Source organism: Mastomys coucha, unplaced genomic scaffold (genome assembly GCF_008632895.1).
Source record: "Mastomys coucha isolate ucsf_1 unplaced genomic scaffold, UCSF_Mcou_1 pScaffold23, whole genome shotgun sequence".
NCBI lineage: Eukaryota > Metazoa > Chordata > Mammalia > Rodentia > Muridae > Mastomys > Mastomys coucha.
In genome coordinates, this window is record NW_022196906.1 from 54020398 (window position 1) to 54040466 (window position 20069).

The 20069-nt window shown below is 45.9% G+C and overlaps 1 protein-coding gene across 2 annotated transcripts in view; it reads left to right on the forward strand.

Moving 5' to 3' along the window:
* The window catches only part of Gramd2a (GRAM domain containing 2A), a 41867-nt gene that overhangs the window by 1099 nt on the left and 20699 nt on the right, over window positions 1-20069 (forward strand). The window lies entirely within an intron of this gene.

Consider the following 20069-nt stretch of genomic DNA (forward strand, 5'->3'; position numbering starts at 1 on the left):
GGCTGGCCTCGAACTCAGAAATCTGCCTGCCTCTGCCTCCCAAGTGCTGGGATTAAAGGCGTGCGCCGTCACCACCGCCCGGCACGGAATTTAACTTTTGAAGTAGTGCAGATGAGATTATTTAGGGGAAGATGCAGCCCATTGATGAAACTAAATTCTTCCTCCCTCCCAGCCCTAAGCCTGCACAATCAGACATCCCTGGCCAGCCAGGATGGATTGAGGTGGGGCAAATGTGATCTTGTTCCCACATCAACCTTGGTACATAGGGTGTTGAGTTGGTAGCTCAGTCCTCTAAGGGCTTGAAGGGGTGAGTTGTCCAGTAAGCTGTGATCAGCCCATGTCTCTGTGTTTGCCTCCTTCAACATATGTGGCTGGTTGTGTCCTTCTACTCTTAAAGCAGAAAGAGAAAAGTATTGCCAGAAGAGATGGGTAGAGGGTATCTCACTCACCATGCATACTGCTCCTCGGTCTCCTCATAAGGCCAGCTGGACTGCAGCATAGAAAGACACTCATAGAGTAAAAGTTATATAGTTTGGCAGTCATTAAGGATGTTGTCAGTGGGTACCTTAAGGCAAGTGAACAGATCGAGAGGGCAAAGCTGACTGGTTTCTCCTGAGCATTCATGAGGTGTCTGCTGGGGCCAAAAGAAGTTCTTCTCAGCTCGCCAGAGGGCAAGAAGTTTCTAACTAGTGTAGAGAGGTCAGCCTGAGCCTTCCTTCCTCACCCAGGCCTTCCCATGGTACTTGTTTTAAAATTTCTGAACTCAGGTTGGTCCTCAAAACTTTCTTTGGGACTAGAAGTACTTCTATGTTAATTCATTCACTGGGGATGTTCTGGTGACCCCACTAGGGCTGAGGACACAGTATTCAAGACGGTTTACGCTCCAGGGAGCTAGTGTCCCCCATGATCTGCTAGTGCCTGTCAAGGTGACTCCGCCCAGCCCTTAAGCTGGCTAAGCTGCGGCTTTGGCTACTGTGAGAGACACATTCCCTATTTATAAGACTGACATGAAGGGCTTCGCTCTGAGAGTCAGAGATGGATTCGAATGCTCTTCCCATCTTGCTCTGACTTGGAACAAGTCACTTCTGTCTCAGAGCCTGCTTTACCATAAAGTACAAAGAGATGCGACTTTGGCTCCCTAAAGAACACCCCTCCGCACAGTCGGTGGTTCTACCTCACGAGTTTCCACCTCCTCCACTCCTGGAGATGTCTCAGTTCTTTTCATATTTTTCCCTTTGCTGTGACATGTCTTGGAAGCCCATCAAATCAAGAAGGGTATAGCGTTCTACTTCCGTGTCTAGTATCTGAGTCTGGATACTGGAAAATGACATGTTCATCCTTCTCTGAGAGGAGAAGACAAATTTCCCTTAATTCCATAACTGTCTTGGATACAGTTATGAGCTTGACTGAGGTCAGGCTTGGCCTCTGTACCTCTTTTTTTTTTCCCCCAAGATAGGGTTTCTCTGTGTAGCCCTGGCTGTCCTGGAACTCACTCTGTATGTAGACCAGGCTGGCCTCAAACTCAGAAATCCTCCTGCCTCTACCTCCCAAGTGCTGGGATTAGAGGCATGCGCCAAGGCTGCCTGGCTCCTGTACCTCTTCACATATACTGTAGGGCATCACTCTCTCAGCTCCTAGTCTCTAACCTGTAAGCTATGGTTAATCCTCCTACCTGTTTATTAACGTAGGGAAGAATGGGGATTAGGGTAAATAGCCCCAAGAATGAGTATCCTGAGGCTGGGGACATGGCCCAGTAGATAGCAACACCATGGCTTAAGCATGAGGGCCTGAGTTCCAGCTGGGTGTGGCCATTGAACATATAACCCCAGCACTATAGAAGGGAGAGAAAGAGACATCACCGGGGCTTGCTCCAGGCTCCGAAAGACCCCATCTCAAGGGAATGAAGTGGTGGAGCAGGCACCAGATGTCCTCCTCTGGCCTCCTTGAATGTGCACAGATACTCACCTACCCCCCCCCCACACACACACACAAGGGAATGAGCTTCCTTCATGATAGAGAACTAACAGTTTCCCCTACAGTGTACCTGCCTATGGTGGCAGTGTGCATTATTCTTAAGCATATAAGCTTCAAAGGGACAAACTGTTTCCCTTCCTCTCTTTCTCCTACATCTTTGCACATTTTTGTTAGTTGAGAAATACTTGGCTAGAATTTAGACTTAGTTTGAATAACTTGGAATTTAGACTTAGTTTGAATAACTTGTTGTCGATGAATCGACTTTTAAAATTTTGTTCTAAATTAGTATTTCCTCAATGATGTTTAAAATTACATTAGGCTACCTACCTACCTATCTGCCTATCATTCAGCTCCAAAGATCAGCTCCAGGGTTAGGTAAGTACACTACCATTAAGCCACACCCCCAACTCTTTCAGGGTTATTTAAAAATATTTTTTTTTATTATTTATTATTGATTTTTCAGACAGGACCTCAAATCACCAGCGCTAGTCTTATACTTCATATGGTGCTAAAAAATAACCTTGAGCTCTTTTTTTTAAAAAAAAAAAAGTGTTAATTATTTATTTTATGTGAGTGAGTATACTGTAGCTGTTTTCAGACACACTAGAAGAAGGCATCAGATCCAATTACAGATGGTTGTGAGCCACCATGTGTTGCTGGGAATTGAACTCAGGACTTCTGGAAGGGCAGTCAGTGCTCTTAAACACTGAGCCCTCTCTCCAGCCCCCAACATTGAGCTCTTTTTATTTTTATATTCTTTATTAGCGTGTATGCACAGTCTCAGCTCATGTGTGCCATGCACTTAATTCCTGAGTGCTTAGATTAAAGGCATGCACCTCAACACCTGCCAAAGGAAAACTTTTGGGGAGTTTTCACCTTTGCACCATAAATTCTAAGAACTGAACTGGGGTCATCAGGCTTGCCAGGCAGGCTCTTGGCCAGGGATTGTCCCAGCTATCTCTCCAGGCTGCCCCTGACTCTTAGCCCCCCAAGCCCAGCTTCCCAGCTCTTTACATCTTTTTAAAGGTTTTCATAAACTGCCCATGCTGTCCTCGAATGCTCAGCCCTCCCGAGGAGCTGGGATTCCAGGCTTACATCACTAAGACCAGGTTGGACCTTTTTTTTTTTTTAAGTGTAAGTAAAAAGCACTTAAAGAATTTGTTTAAGTCTCGAGTGAAATGCTTTCCTTCTTTGTGTGCTGACGTAGCCTATCAAAGGCTTATCAAACAGTTGTCCAAACCCTTCTGGGGTTTCTTTTCTTTTCTTTTCTTTTTTTAAAGAATTGTTTATTTAGTTTATGTGAGTACAGTACAGTGCAGCTTTCTTCAGACACACCCAGAAGAAGGCATCAGATCCCATTCCAGATGGTTGTGAGCCACCATGTGGTTGCTGGGAATTGAACTCAGGACCTCTGGAAGAGCAGTCACTGCTCTTAATCGCCGAGCCATCTCTCCAGTCACCCTGATATTTCATTTCATCAGCCCCCCTTTTTTTCTGACTGAGGGTCAGTGGCAACCTTGGTAAGCCTGGGCAAACAGCTGTCTCTGGAATGTAAGACCATTCCTCTCTATATTTTCAACTGTGTTTGAATTAACCAAAATGACTCAAAGCTTGCCAGTGATCACTTAGGCCACACAGAACATTATTTACATTATCGTCACTATTGGAGCCTTTTTGTTTCTCTTTGGTGGTGCTGAAGAATCTAAATCAGGACTCATACACACTCAGCATTCATTTTACCACTAAACTATGTCCCAAGCTCCAAAAATAACTTTTGAAACTTGAAGGGCTATTCAGAAATTTAATTTTATGGTAAGTCAGTGACACTCAGAATCACAAAGCTTCCTTTGCTACCAAAGGAATTGAAATTTTTGTTCTGTGTTTAATTTTTTAAAAATTTTCATTTAAGAGTGTATGTGTATGAGAGAGAGAGAGAGAGACAGAGACAGAGAGAGAGACACACACAGAGAGACACAGAGAGAGACAGAGAGAGATGGTATCTCTATAGCCCAGGTTGCCTTGAAATGGATTTCATGGGGTTCCTCTTGTCTCAGCCGCCCAACACTGAGATTACAGGTGTGAGTCACAATGCCTAACTCCCACTTTGGTGATAGTGGTTAAAATACTGAAGGGGCTGATGAGTTGGCTCAGCAGTTAAGAGCACTAGCTGTTCTTCCAGAGGACTCAGGCTTGTTCCCAGCACCCAAGTGGTGGCTCACAACTATCTGTAACTCCATTTGCAGAAGATCTGATGCCATCTTCTTGCTCCTACAGGCCCTAGGCTTGCAAGGAGTGCATAGACTGACAAACATACATACAAGCAAAATTTCTCACCTGGAAGGTGGATCTAGAACCCTGAGCAAGTAGGGAGGGTATTTTAACTTCAAGGAAACCCAATGTTTGGTTCTATCCCTTTGGGTCATGTAAGCAACCCCTGATGATTATGTCATCTAGACTCATTTCATTAAAGAGCAAAAGGATCATGAATCTAATTCTGCAAGCCTTTCTTAATTTATCAGGTGGACTCCTTCTTTTCAAAGAAGGGTCCCCTCTTTGAGTACTCTGAGGATAGGTAGTACTGGAATAAATACTTGGCTTTCTCTTTTTATTCACTAGTTTTCAGTGGCTGAAGAGATGGCTCAGTGGTAAAAGCACTGGCTGCTCTTCTAGAGGACCCAGGTTCAATTCCCAGCACCCACATCACAGCTTACAACTATCTGTACCTCCAGTTCCGGGGGACCAGGCACTCTCACACAGACATACATGCAGGCAAAACACCAATTCACATAAAATAAATCATTAAAATAAATAAATAAAAATCTCAAAAAAATTATTTACTACTTTTCAGAAATTATGAGATGGGTCTCTAGTGTTGACCAGTGATTTGTGTTATTATGTCCTCATAGATTTCAGCATAGTGGGTATATTGTAGTCCACTGTAAACAGAATTCTGATTGATACTCAAACTGGACCATCTTTCAAGGTTGTGGATGAGTCTTTGTGCCATGACCACGGTATTGATGCCTTCCTCCCTCCTTCATTTTGGGTAGGATTAGATGTTTTAGGCTTATTTGTGCCTTTACTTCTTTGGATTCAGAATCCGCTACCTCTCTAAGACACCCTGTTCCTGTTCCTGGGAAGGGCACTTAGAGACCATGGTTGAAGCCGAGTGTTTATTATTTCTTGTTTGCTTGTTTGTCAGAATCATTTTGGGAGCCTGCATCTTGAATCTGTTTTATTGGTGATGAGGTCTAAGGATACTTCTGCCACCCGCTCCCCCCAAGGAATTCACACACCTACCTGCATTGCAACCTGTGTACCCCTGAGGGATGTGGTTTACATTACACAAGCAGCCCTCAGCCTGTGGGTCAAGACCTCTTTGGTGGTCAACCAGCTCTTTCACAGGGGTGACATATCAGATATCCTGCATATCAAGATATTTACATTTCTTTTATAACAGCAGCAAAATTACAGCTATGAAGTAGCAAAGACCATAATTTTAAGGTTGAGAGTCACCACAAGAAGAGGAACTGCATTAAAGGGTTGCAGCATTAGGAAGGTTGAGAAGCACTGTTAGCTTGTCACCTGGGGTCTGTAATGTGGGAAGAGACTTTGGAGGAGCAGAAAGGGAGAAGGCTACTTGGAGGGGATGGGGTGAGGGTGGGGCATGGCCTTGACTGTACCCATCAGACTAGGAATGGTTGCGTTTCATCAAAGAAGCAGCAGAATGACAGATTGTTGTGAGTGGAGGGTCACTTACTAGAGGATGGTCTGTTTGGGTTTTAGAATCATGGCTGCAGTCACATGCCTTAGGAAACTATGGAGTGGGCCCACGTTTTGTTTTAAACCCAACTTCGTCTTTCTGGTCACATACTTCTTTTGCTTTTTGTGTCGGTTCTACAGATCGAACCTGGAGTCTCAGAGTAGGCCATAACTCTTACCACTCATCTGTATCCATACCCCTGAGCTCTGTGTGTGTGTGTGTGTGTGTGTGTGTGTGTGTGTGTGTGTGTGTGTGTACACGAGAGCACTCGAGAGCACAATTCCAGCATTCAGGAGGCAGAGGCAGGCAGATCTCTGAGTTTGAGACCAGTACTACTCAGAGAAACCCTTGTCTCAAACAAAAGGGGGGGTGGAGAGAGAGAGAGAGAGAGAGAGAGAGAGAGAGAAGGATTTTGTGTTGCTGCTTTTTTTTTTTTTTTGCTTTTCTTTTTTTTTCTTGTTTTTTCTTTTTTTGGTCTTTTATGTCATTTCTAGGTAGTCAATGTAATGCTATACAAGTAATCCAACTTTCCAGAGAAATCTGGGTCTGAGGTCCTACTCTACAAGATTCACCTCTGAGCTCTCAATTCACTGTCATTTAGACTTTAACTGGCTTTGTGAGAGATCCCCAGGCTATGACGGCTATGGAACTGATAGTGTGTACGTGCTCACCCAAAGGTGTCTCCTCCCATGTGCCTCCAGCTTGGAGGATCGCTGATGATTCAGCGTCAGCTCTGAGAACTTCCTCTGTCTTCCTTTCTAAGGTGTAAAGTTCATTCTACCTCAAGATTTAAGGTGCTCAGAATAAACCTAAGACATTGCACAAGCTAGACGAACACTCTACTGTTAAGCTACACCCCCAGGTCTTAGTTAGGGTTTCTATTGCTGTGGTGAAATATCATGACCTAAAACAACTTGGAGAGGAAAGGATTTGCTTCCGCTCACAGCTCTCAGGCCCCTCTCCATCACTGACGGAAGCCTGGGCAGGAACCTGGGCCGTAGGAACCTGCTAACTGGCTCACTCCTCATAGCCCGCTCAGCTCAGCCTGCTTTCTTATAGAACCCAGGACCATCTACTTAGTGGTGGAGGCACCTGAAAGGTACTGGGCCCTCCTGCTGAAATCACTAAGTAAGAAAATTCTGGGATGGAGAGATGGCTCTGTGGTTAAGAGCACTGACTGTCTTCCAGAGGCTCTGAGTTCAATTCCCAGCAACCATATAGTGGCTTACAACCATCCATAATAGGATCCGATGTCCTCTTCTAGTGTGTCTGAAGACAGCTACAGTGTACTCATATTCATAAAATAAATAATCTTTTTTTTTTTTTGGGGTCAGGGTTTCTCTGTGTAGCCCTGGCTGTCCTACAGAGACCTCCTCACTCTGTAGACCAGGTGGCCTCAAACTCAGAAATCCACCTGCCTCTGCCTCCCAAGTGCTAGGATAAAGGCATGTGCCACCAAACTTAGCCAAAGTTCATTTCTTTAAAAACGTGTGTATGTGTCCGTGTTGGGGAACGTGCACATGTTTCCAAAGGTGCTTCCCAAGGCTGGAGACTTTGGATCCCCTTGAGCTGGTGTCATAGGTGTGAGTGAGTGGTCATACTGAGCCGGTGTCATAGGTGTGAGTGAGTGGTCACACTGAGCCGGTGTCATAGTTGTGAGTGGTCAAACTGGCATGCTGACCCAGGCCTGCAAGCCATCTCTTCAGCCCAAAGTTAAATTTTTTTAAAGATTTATTTATTTATTTATTTATTTATTTATTTATTTATTATATGTGAGTACACTGTAGCTGTCTTCAGACACACCAGAAGAGGGAATCAGATCTCATTACAGATGGTTGTGAGCCACCATGTAGTTGCTGGGATAGGACCTTTGGAAGAGCAGTCAGTGCTCTTAACTGCTGAGCCATCTCTCCAGCCCCCCAAAGTTAATTTTTAAAAGGAAACTTTTTACTTTGACCTAATTGTAGATTCAAATTTAATTCTACTTATTTCATATTTTTATAATGCTGTGTATTACGTGTGCATGTGTGTGCCACAGCATGCATGTAGGATCAGAGGACATCTTTCAGGAGTCATGTCTCTTCTTCCCATGATATGTTCCAAGGATGGAACTCAGGTCATTAGACTTGGATGGTTGGTTTGTTTGTTTGTTTTTGTTTCTAGAGATAGGATTGGCCTGAAACTATATCCCAAGCTAGCCTAGAATGTTCCACAATTTTAGCTCAGCCTTTCTAGTTCTGGGATTACAGGAGTGTCCCTCTACTGTGGCTTTGCTCATTTTTCTATTAGGTTACTTAATTTGGGTATATTCATTGTATATTTAAAAACTCAGTCATTGTACAAATGGTTTTTGTTTGTTTTTTGTTTTTTTGTGTTTTTGGTTTTTTGTTTTTTTGAGACAGGGTTTCTCTGTATAGCCCTGGCTGTCCTTGGAATTCACTCTGTCTGTAGACCAGGCTGGCCTTGAACTCAGAAATCTACCTGCTTCTGCCTCCCAAGTGCTGGGATTAAAGGCGTATGCCACCACTGCCCGGCCCACAAATGCTTTTTAAAACATTTATTTATTTATTTTATGGAAGTACACTGTCACTGTCTTCAGACACACCCAAAGAAAGCATCAGATTCCATCACAGATGATTTTGAGCCACCATGTGGTTTCTGGGAACTGAACTCAGAACCTCTGGAAGAGCAGCCTGTGATCTTAACCACTGAGCCAAATTCCCGCTGTGTTGCCCAGGTCACCTGCCTTAGCCTCGGGGCATTGAGTGATGGGCACATGCCACTGCTCAGCTTTGATTTGTTCATCAAATTTTAAATTTTGATGTAGAATAGTCTAACATTTCTTATGCAATTAAAAACATTATTACTGGAGCCTGGCACTTGGTGGGGGTGGGGGGTGGGCAGAGGTAGATGGTTCTCTGTGAGTTTGTGGCCAGCCTGGTCTACAGAGCAAGTTCCAGGTCAGCCAAAGCTACACAGAGAAATCCTGTCTCGAAAAAACAAAAAAGGTGGGGGAGCTTTATTATTTTAAAACTATGTATAGGTGTATGCACACCTACATATATGTATGTACTTGTGAGTCTAAGTACCGAAGAAGGCCAGAGGTATACGCTTCTTGGGGCAGGTGCCACAGACCGTTGTGAGCCACCATATGGGTTTTGGGAATAGAATCTGGGTCCTCTGGAAGAGCAGCCAGTGTGTGGGACCACTGTGCCATCTCTGCAGTCCCTTATACAGTTAAATCTTTGTTTTCTAGATTTTGTACCTTACTTGGGACAGTCTTCTGATATTAAAAAAAGTTTCACTTTTATTCTAATTCTTTATAGATTTAGACTTACAGGTATTTAGTTAAGTGTGATGATGTATGCCTGTAATCCCAGAATTCAGAAAACTGAAGCAGGAGGATTGACTTGAGTTCAAGACCCTGCCTCAATTTAACCTAAAAGTTAGAGATACACAGATGTTTACTGTGCCTGGGATATACTTTTGTGAGTGATGTGAGATAGCCTATGTCCTATCACATTTACTAAGCAATTTGTTTTCTCTTTCTCAAAATATTTTCATTATACACTCAATTTTTTTTAATTTTTATTATTTATTTATTTATTTATTTATTTATTTATTGTTTTGGTTTTTCGAGATAGGATTTCTCTGTGTAGCCCTGGCTGTCCTGGAACTCACTCTGTAGACCAGGCTGGCCTCAAACTCAGAAATCCGCCTGCCTCTGCCTCTTAAGTGCTGGGATTAAAGGCATGTGCCACCACTGCCTGGCTTCAAATTTCTTATATCCACAGATCATTTGCTGGCCTCTCTGAGTCCCATTGATCTATTACTCATTTGTAAGCCAGTAATACCTTTGTAATTTGTTTTTACATTTGGCTAGGTGAAGCCTCCACACTTTCTTTTCAAAAAAATTTTGACTGTTCTCAAGTGTATAGTCTTCCAGATCAAATAAAATGTAGGACCATTTAGAGTCAACTTGCAAGCGTTTACCTCTCCCCCAACCTTCCCCCAACCTTCCCGTTATGTAATCTAGGTGGACCTCTAACTCAGCCTCATGATCCTCCTGCCTCAGCCTCATGAATGTTGTGATTCCAGGCATGGGCCACCACACCCAGCTATAGATTTTTGTGTTGCTCTTGTAACAGAATAGTAATGAACCCTGAGGGTTAGGGATGTATTTGGGTGGGCTAGTAGAATCCTTGCCTAGTGTGTGTGAGGCATCCCCCTAGTGTGTGTGAGGCTTGCCTAGTGTGTGTGAGGCTGGGGGCATCTCTTACTGTGTTTGTTATGTATGGTCAAGGTATTACAGTTTCTCTGTCTCTCTGTGTGCATGTGCATGTGCATGTGTCTGCTTGCTCTTTTTCACTTGATTCAGAGGTCAAGTGTCTGCCTCCATTGCTCTCCATCTCCTCGTTCCAGATTAAATTGAAGCCCTCATCTTGCATGACAAGTGTTCTTACTGACTAGGCCATCTCACCAACACCCTAGGTTTTTCTTATACTGTCAAACAACAATTTCTTTCTTTCTTTCTCTCTTTCTCTCTTTCTTTCTCTGTTTCTTTGTTTGTTTCTTCCTTCCTTTCTTTCTTTCTTTCTTTCTTTCTTTCTTTCTTTCTTTCTTTCTTTCTTTCTTTCTTTTAAAAGATCTATTTATTATTATACATAAGTACACTGTAGCTGTCTTCAGATGCACCAGAAAGAGGGCGTCAGATCTCATTACGGGTAGTTGTGAGCCACCATGTGGTTGCTCGGATTTGAACTCAGGACCTTGAGAAGAGCAGTCAGTGTTCTTACCCGCTGAGCCATCTCACCAGCCCCAACAATTTCTTTTAAATACATAAATCTTTATACTTCTCACCTTTGTACAGTAGCTACAGCCTCCAAAGGTTGAATTAACAGTGGCGAGAGCTGGCACTCCCTAGGAGTTTTTATCAATTACATAGTTTGGGGTACTCCCTGGGGAAAAGGCCCCAGGACCCAGCAAGCTGCTCAAGACTGGATCATTGGTCAGGAATCTGCCTGGGGAGCCACGTTGTCGAGGGCCTGAGGCAGGGTGTGGACTCCAGCCCTGCCAGGGGTGTGCACAGTCGCGCGACCAGCTGCCAGCTCTGGTACTGGGCGCCACTCCAGGAGCCCAGCGCGGGCTCAGCATCCCGGGTAGCTGGTTGGTGGGGGCGCTGCTCCTGCCCTCACGTCAGGTCTCCCGATCTACTCTGTGCTACCAGCTCGACTCACCAGCTGGCAGAGAGCCGGACCGCGCCACATTGACGCGATCAGTGTCGCTGCCGGCGCCGCCTTGGGAACCACTAAGTGTGGTACTGGAATTCTGGGTGTGGCTGCCACCAGGGACCCAGGGACCTTGGTCTTCCCGGTCTTTCCAGGGCAGGTTTAGCAAAGAAACTGTGGTTGGTGCGTCCTTGGGGTGGAGGAGCTGCAGGTGAGAGTGGCTGGAGGTGGGGGGATGTAACCAGACAGTGAGGCAGCACCGGGTCTCTAACGAAAGCGCTCAACAACCTTTTAGGACCAGAGAAATGTGTAGCCCTGCCCAACCCCGGCAACCACGCCATCTCTTACTGGAAATGAGGAGAGGCAAGCATCCCAGGCTGTTGTGGTACTGAGCTGGCTGGTGGCCCGGTTTCCTCACATGTGGTCAGAGACTCACTGTCCCTCCCAGTCACCAGTCTGGCAGGAAGGAAGGAGGAGCCAGGCCCATCACAGCACCCAAGTGTCCTTGCTGAGGTTACCCGTCCACGTGTCCGAATTCAAGGTCCATCCTTTCCCTTCTGCTGTTACTTAAGCTCAGCAAACCTCAGCGCTGTTTGTCCTCCTTCGGAAATGCTTCCTTGTTTTCATGGCAACCTACACACCTGGAATTTTGTATCTTCCTATTTGTTTTGTCTTGTTTTTCCAGACAAGGTTTCCCAGTGTAGCCCTGGCTGATCTGGAACTCAGAGATTCCCCCTGTCCCTACCTCCTGAGTGCCGGGATTAAAGGCGAATGCTGGGATTAAAGGCGAGTGCCAGCATTTCCCCTGCTTTTATTTTTTTCTATTTCTTAAACCACCATTTATAACCTAATTGGGGGGCGGGATACGTCTCTCTTTTTCTTCGAAACAATCTTTAAATCCTGGATCTCTTCTTTCTTCTTCTCTCCCTCCCTCCTCATTTACATTGAGATAGAATTCATACACCATAAAATTCATGTTTGTTTGCTTTTTTATTTGGTGCTAGGGATGCAACTAGGGCCTTATACCGGCTAAGAGCATGTGCTACACAGCCATCTGCTGCCTGTCCAGTTCAGTGATGTTTATAATGTTCACACAGTTGTGTAACCAAGACCACTGTTTAATTCCAGAATATTTGCCCTGCAAAGAAACTAAATGTATCATTAGACATCACTACCGACTGGTTTGCCCGTTCCCTGCCCCCCAGGAAGTACCAGTCTGCCTTTTGTCTGTGTATAGATCTGCCAGTTTTGTGTTTTCCTTACACATCTAACCACAGAGTAAGTGGTCTTTTGTGACTGGCTTCTTTCATTAACAGTATTGTAAAGATCCTTTTATAGAGAGGGTGGAGAGAAGGCTCAGTAACTACCTGTAACTCCAGCTTCAGGGGATTTGACGTCCTCTTCCGGCATCTGCACTCACTGAGATCAGCTATCACTTCCCACAGCACTACCGTGAGTTTTAAAAAGAGATTCATTTGGGATTAGCATTATCAGCGTTTTTTGTCTGTTGGGTCTTTTTTTTTTTGATAGCTAAAGAAATATTGTTTATTTATGGATGAGCTTTTGGTGTTTGGGCCGTTTTCATCTTTTGGCTTTTCTGAATAATGTTGTGAGAATTCATGCATAGTATTTTGTGTGGATGTGCAATTTTGTTTATTTGTTTTATTTATTTTTTGTGCAATTTTGTTTGTTTTATTTATTTTTTAATTATTTAGTTGGAGAGATGTCTGTGTGTGGCATGTGTGTGTGAAGTGCCCATAGAGGCCTAGAGGTGTTAGATTCCCCCAGGAGCTGGAGTTGCAGATGCTTGTGAACTGTGATGTGGGTAATGGAAATCGAACTCTGGTCCTCTGGAAGAGCAGACATGCTTTTAACCACCGAGCCATTTCTCCAGTCGATGAACTCTCCTTTGTATGTTCCTGGGGATGTTTGTCATGTTGTGTGCTAACTTTAGTGGTCTGAAGAAACACCAGGTTGCTTTTCGAAGCACTTGCCCCATTCCACATTCCCACCAGAGGGAGAGAGGAGTGCCAGTGTCTCCACAGCCTCACCCACACCTGTCTGTCACCCAGACTGTCTTCTGGGGGGCGAGAAGTGGCATGCTTTGTGGCTTTGATTCTCTTTCCCTGGTGATAAATGATGTTGTTGGCCTTTTTACACGCTTCCTGGACATTTAGTGTCTTCTTTTGAGAAATATTGCTTCAAATATGTGCCACTCTTTAATAGGGCTATTTGTCTTTTCATTGAGTTGTAAGGGTTCTTTTTAAAACTGTTGGCTAGGTAGCACATTCATTTAATCCCAGAATTTGGGAGGCAGAAACAAGCTGATTTCTGGGAGACATAGTGAGACCCTGCCTCAAAAATGAATGAATGAATGAATGAAGTGTGATTTACGAAATCCACATAACATGCAACTTAGCATCTTAACCATTTTTTAAAGATTTATTTATTTATTTTATGTATATGAGTACACTGTAGTTGTCTTCAGACACGCCAGAAGAGGGCATTAGATCACATTGCAGATGGTTGTGAGCCACCATGTGGTTGCTAGGAATTGACCTCAGGACCTTTGGAAGAGCAGTCAGTGCTCTTAACCACTGAGCCATCTCACCAGCCCGCATCTTAAGCATTTTAAAGATACAGTTTAGTGTTAAGATCCAGCATGATGGTTGAACAAGTCTGATTCAATCCCTGAAAACCACATGGTGGAAAGAAAGAACCACCATGAAGTTATGTTCTGACCTCTACAGGCACACACGCACCCACATCTATGCACATAAATAATTTAATAAAAATACTTATGATTAAAAAAAAACAAAGTCGATAGTATTCTTCCTTTCTTTTAAATCCCTTCTCTGAGTACCCATTGCTTGTAGGTTGTGACTCACACTGAGGCTCACAGGGTCTGTACTATCCAGCTCTGGCCCGACACCTCTGGCCTCACTATTCGCCACCTTACTGTTCACTAATACTGCTCACAGGGCCTCTGTTATGTGTCTCATACAGTTCCACACCTCTGGCCTCCTGCCCTTTGACCTCTCTAATGAGGTCACCTCTGCAGCCATCATCTGGTGAGCATCCAAAGGAGATCAGCTGCAGGGCCTTTGTTGCTTTAGAAGAGTCACTCTTGCCTGCCACAGGTGAGCCCCGCCCCCTGATAGAATTTCTCCTGGCTCCCATGATTTTCCTCAGGGCATACATTATAGACTTATAATTATGTACTGGTTTGTGTAAATATTTGTTTCATGTCTGCCTCCCGGGGGGGGGGGGGTGCACGCTGAGGGGTGCTTGCCTTCCTTTCCTGGAACACACAGCACTCGCCCAAAGTGGAACAGCAAGCATTCATTTTTCAATTGGTATCTGTAGCAAGAAGGCAGAAGGGAGGGGAGCTGGCAGTCTCTGAGCATGCGGCCAGCCCCCTTCTGGGACAAGAATCCTTCTAACAGAGGGCAGGGTAGGTCACCTAGCTTCCTGGCCTCTGCTTTTTACCTCCTAAGTGGAGACTTTCTTGTCCCAGAAAGCAACAGTGGCTTCCTCAAAGCTCCCAGCAGAAGTTGTGGTTCCTGGCCTGCGTCCCTGCCTCCACCCCACCCTGTCTCTCCCAGGGCCCCAGGCCTCCCAGTTGCCTGTGGTTCTGAACAGAATCTGGTGTGTCCACAGGGCCACAGGGATTCTGAGATGGGCATCCTCAGATGCTAGAATGGGTTCTGCTGGACAGTATCCATGGGTAAACAGAGCTGGCTTGTTGTTGGAGACTAGCCACACCCCTGGCAGCCTGAGTGGGGGGAATCTGTGTAGCCAAGGTTGTCTGTACCACCTCCCTTCAGAAGAGTAGCCACTGGAGTATAGGGGTGTTCTGTTTCTGACTGAATGCAAGTCTGTTTTTAGACCTGAATGACCAGCTCTTATGTGGAGATGGCCAGGTCCCAAGAAGCCTGCCAAAAAAGTGATCTGTCATCAGGTTCAAGGGTGCCAGCTTAACAGATGCTGCCCCAGCTGTGGGCACTGCTGGCGGGGCTAGCTGCCAGCCACGTGGTTTGCAGAACCTACTGCCTTCCCGATGTGGCCCAGGCTCTGTAGGAAAGCCTGGGTGTCCCATAAGGGGAGCTCCTGGGTTTCAGCTGTTTGTCCCTGACTGTCTCCCTAGTGACTGTTTCCATTCTGCAGGCGTTTGTGCTCTGTGCAGGACAGAAACAGCAACAACTACCCAAAAACTTCCTGTGGATGAGGGAGGGACAATGAGGATGGCTTCTGAGCATGGCTGGGTGAGAGGGAGTTGTGTCTCTCCAGGTTAGCAGATGGGAGCCTATTGCTGGTGCAACCTAGGAACTGGAATGCCTTTTTCTCCAGGCTCTTGCTCCCTTCTGTCATAGGCCAAAGAAAATATTTAGGCATTCAAGGCATGCATGGAGCTTTGTGGGTGCACATGAGGCCTGGTTGTATTCCCATGTTGTTAATTCTGTGGGGAGGAAGCTATACCTCTTTGTATCCTTCAAGGAGTGTGGTGGGACATGGTGCTACAGCTCTCATTGTGCTGGTAAGGAATTAGAAGCTCAAGCCAGGAGGTGATGGCACATGCCTCTAATCCCAGCACTTGGGAGGCAGAGGCAGGCGGATTTCTGAGTTCGAGGCCAGCCTGGTCTACAGAGTGAGTTCCAGGACAGCCAGGGCTACACAGAGAAACCCTGTCTCAAAACAAAAACAAAAACAAATCGAAGCTCAAAGGGCAGGGCTGTAGGGGTCACCCACCACTTTTGGACTGCCCTTTGACCTCTTTCAGATCATCATACAGCACATAAGCAAGAGAATTTTTTTTTTTTAAGCAAGAGAATTTTATGTACTTTTATTTTGTAGAGGCTCTGAAGCAGTGATAGGACCTTCAGAGATTCAAGGTCCATCCAGAGACTGCTGTCACTTCAGGCTTGTGTCTGCACCTTAAGAGCCCTCCATTTCTGAACAAACTGCACACACAGAGGAGCCCTTCAGCTGGGGGTGTTTGTTTAGCTCTTGGATTATTATTGAGTACTTACTGCATGCATGAAACTGGGCAAGTCCCTGGAATGTGAGAGACTGAGTGGTAAGGCTCAGCCCAGAGATGGTTATATAAGCAGGCCACCCAGCCTAGGACATTTCAGGGCAGTATGGAGGTCGTTTCCATCCCTGGACACAGGTACAGCTTCAGGGGGAGGTGCTGGAGGACGAGGACAAGAGGATTCTGTCATGGGCAGGAGCAGGCTGGCAGAGCATAGCCCAGCCACAGCAGAGAGGAGCAGCTTATCAGCCCATTCCCCTCTTCTCCCCCTCTCCTCCAGAGTGAAGAACACCTTGTTGTGACCTCTATCTCACAAGGAACTATATCCCTTTGGTAGGCTGAGAGCCCAGACTTGGGTTCGGAGGTCAGGAAACAGGAGAAAAAGGGTTTGGACCACTAGGGATGGTCCAGTCACCTAGGCAGTGGAGAACTTGGGGGCCAGGCCAGATCTGGGCTGAAGTAAGAGACACAGGCAAATATAAATATCTTGGCTGCCACAGTAAGAAGATGGAGCCAGCCTTGCTCTCAACTCTCACAATCTACTGGGTAGGAAAACAATGGTTTCTGAGTTCCCTGCAGGGAGAAGAAACTCCTGTTAGGGCTAGAACTCATTCTTGTTCAGCCTGTGTCCACCTCCCAGGTGGCTGAGCCTGCCCACACCTGTGCGTGAGCTGCTAGCTCCCTTAGCTTGTTTGTCCTTGGAGTAAAGAAGTGAAAGATTGGGGAATGTCTGTCTAGGGAACTCCATTCCCCAGAGGGCCTCTGGGTTGTCCTCTCAGCTCTGGAAAACCTCTCTGGTTTCTTTACAGTCCTCTCTCCTAGGACCTTTTGGAGGAGTTGTGGACCTACCCTGCATCCAGGGAAAGCTACGTGAACAGGGAGCAGAGTCTGTGTGCTATATTGAAAGGTCACCATTGGCGGGGATGTGCCTCAGTTAGTAGAGTGCTTGCCTAGCATCCATGAAGCTCCAGGTTCTATATCCAGCACCACAGATACTGGGTTTGGTGGCTAATGACTGTCATCCTAGCAACTGGAGAGGTAGAGACAGGAAGACAGAACTGCAGATTCAAGGTTGTCCTTAGCAACATAGTAAGTTGAGGCTACTTAGATACATGATACCAGGAAAGAAGGACCCCTGTCTAGACTGGAGTATGAATCATCTGATGTTCTCCAGGTATGAGGGAGGGCCTTTAGCTCTAGCACTGGGCCTCAGATACTGCCTTCATTCTCACAGGGCTAGAACTGGACCTAGGGTCAGATGGTAGGCAACCTGAGCTGGGCCTGTTTACTGTTTATCCTAGACCACCCCAGAAAGGAACACAGTTCCTTGAGCTAACAAAGCTTGATATGGTTTGAATGTGCTCTTCAGTCCTTTCCTCTTCCTGGCCCTCAAAACTCATGCCGATGTGTCTATGGCCTAGGATTAGTTGTTGGACACTGCCATGGTATAAGGACACAGAATCCAGCTGCTTCCCATTCTCCAGCCAGGGAATGCAGGCAGTACAACTTGCCCCATTTATGGCCTAAATGACATCTAACCTTTGCGCTTCTAACCAGGTACATGGTTTGGGCCAAACCTCACCTGGAGGTTTCCTGTCTGGCTGCAAGCATTGGGCACTGAAAGCAGAACTGAAGTTAACAGACAGCCAAGGGGAGCAGGTCCCCTGTGCTCTCTCCTAGACTGGAGGTCTGGCCTGAGACCCCCTGGGTCAGTACTCTGTGGTTTCTTGCTTAGTTCTAGGCCTTCCTACAGAACATCTGCACAGCTCACCCCTGCTGTTTACTCCAACTGCACACTGCCCCCATCTTCTCCCGTTTCCCAGCTTGGACTCATCCAAAGGGAATCTGAGGAGCTACCTCTTTCCTCTCAGGAAGGTCCTGGCCAAGTGCAGATGGTGTTGCTTGGGTCTGGAGTATACACGTGCTTCTGGCTGCTGTGGTCTGATCTTTCTATAATCTCTTGATGAAGAGCCTCTGCCCACCACATACCTATTTCATCTCAAAGTGTCCCTAAGCAATAAAAGTAAACAGTCCATTCCTAGTCTAGGTGGCTCAGACCCTTCTCTGGGCAGGGCCTGTGACCTGACAAATGCTGCTCCTCCAAGAGCCATTTTCCAGGGCTGCTGAGTTGGGGCAATGGGATTGGGACCTGGCAGGGGACCTCCAATTTACTACTCCTACCCCATTGCACCAGTATGAAATTCAGCTGTGGGACTCTCCTGTCTCTGTCTCCCTCCCCATTTCTACTCAGCAGAAGGGTTTAGCCATTCTCTCAGTACAACATGTTGTCTAGGTATGGCCTCAAGATACCAACTACAGGGGGTTGGAGAGATGGCTCGGCAGTTAAGAGCACTGGCTGTTCCTCAAAAGGTCCTAAGTTCAATTCTGAGCAACCATATGGTGCCTCATAACCATCTGTAATGGGATCTGATGACCTCTTATGGTGTCTCTGAAGAGAGTGACAGTGTACTCACATACATACAATAAATAAATCTTTTTTAAAAAAAAGATAGCAACTATAGAATTATTTTTGCACAGGAAAGAAACCCCTTTTATCCTCACCTTTTAGCATATCAGTGACTCCATCCATGTCCTATTTGTCCTCTGGGGACTCTTGCCAGCCAGTTTCTGGGTTGTGTGGAGGGGCTGTGGCTTTGAGAAAGCACAAGACTTCCAGAAAGAATACTGTGTTATTCTTCCAATAATACCAAACTAGCTTTTGCCACGTGGAAAAAGCCAACCTGTAACCCTCTCTTGGCAGAACACAGGAAGTGGGCTCATGGCCCTAGTAGCTGGGAGTCACCCACCCTGTCTGGTTGCAATGTGCCTGACCCTATGGTCAGGTCCCTAGGTTCTCGGTCCAGGCAGGCCAACTGGCCTTGGGAAGGAAGGGGGGCACGTTCTTCCCTGTGAGCCCCAAAGAGAGGATACAGGGCAGGATTCTTCCAGTGGCACCTGAACTCCGGCTGCTGATTTCAATTCACCTTGGAGCATTTGGATGGCAGAAGTGTGTCAACCTGCCTTGTGACCCAGCCGTGCTGCTGCTAAGTGCTGCAAGTATTCACAGGAGTGGATACTTGTGTTCACAAGGCTGGCACCAGAGTTTTCTTTGCTTCCATAGGCAATAAATTATATCCATACAATTGAATCAATAGTAAAAATGCAGTTTACATAGACAACACAGCATGTGCTAGAGATAGAACTCATGTGGAAGAGTGCCAGCCTAACATGTTAGCACAAGGTCTAAAGTGCAAGGATGGGGCATGGTGGCATAGGCCTGTAATCCTAGCATGTGGGAGATGGAGGCAGGAAGATCAGAAGTTCAAGGTCATCCTCAGCTACATAGCAAGTTCCAAGCCAACATGGGCTATAGGGAACTGTCTCAAAAAAATCAAGACCCAAACAGATATACATACAGCACTGTGGATGTCCTTTCAGTCTCTCAAATGCACCGAGACGAATGATGTAGTCCCACTCTGCCAGACAGGAAGCATGGGCAGTCAACTGTCGATGTCAGGATGATGCTTCTTTTTGGGATGGTAGGGGCAAAGCCAGAAGGCGAAAGAAGGTGGTTCTGGGGGCTGGTGTCCAGGTGTGATTTTTAAATGTGTTGATTTGTGAATGTGATGCACACCTTTAATCCTAGCACTCCGGAGGCAGAGGCAGCTGTATCTCTGTGAGTTCAGGCCCAACCTGATTTCTTTAGTGAGTTCTGGGACAACCAGAGCTATATAGAAAGACTCTATCTGAGCGGGGTCGGGGGAGGAAGGGAAGGAGGGAGGGAGGAAGGAAAAGTAAAGTATTGGATGGTACAACTCTTAGAGACTCTGATGTAATTACTCTTAAACAGGTTTCAGACATTTTCCTCTTCTTTAGATTTTTTGCTTTTATACATGTTTGCGTGGGTATGTACAGATATGTGGAGGTCAGAAGATAGCTTAAGGTGTCAGTGCTGCCCTTCTACCTTGTCTGAGGCAGAGTTTCTTTTCTCTTTCTTTTCTTTTTTTTCTTTTCCTTCCTTTCTTCCTTTTTCTCTCTTTCTTTCTTTCTTTCTTTCTTTCTTTCTTTTTTT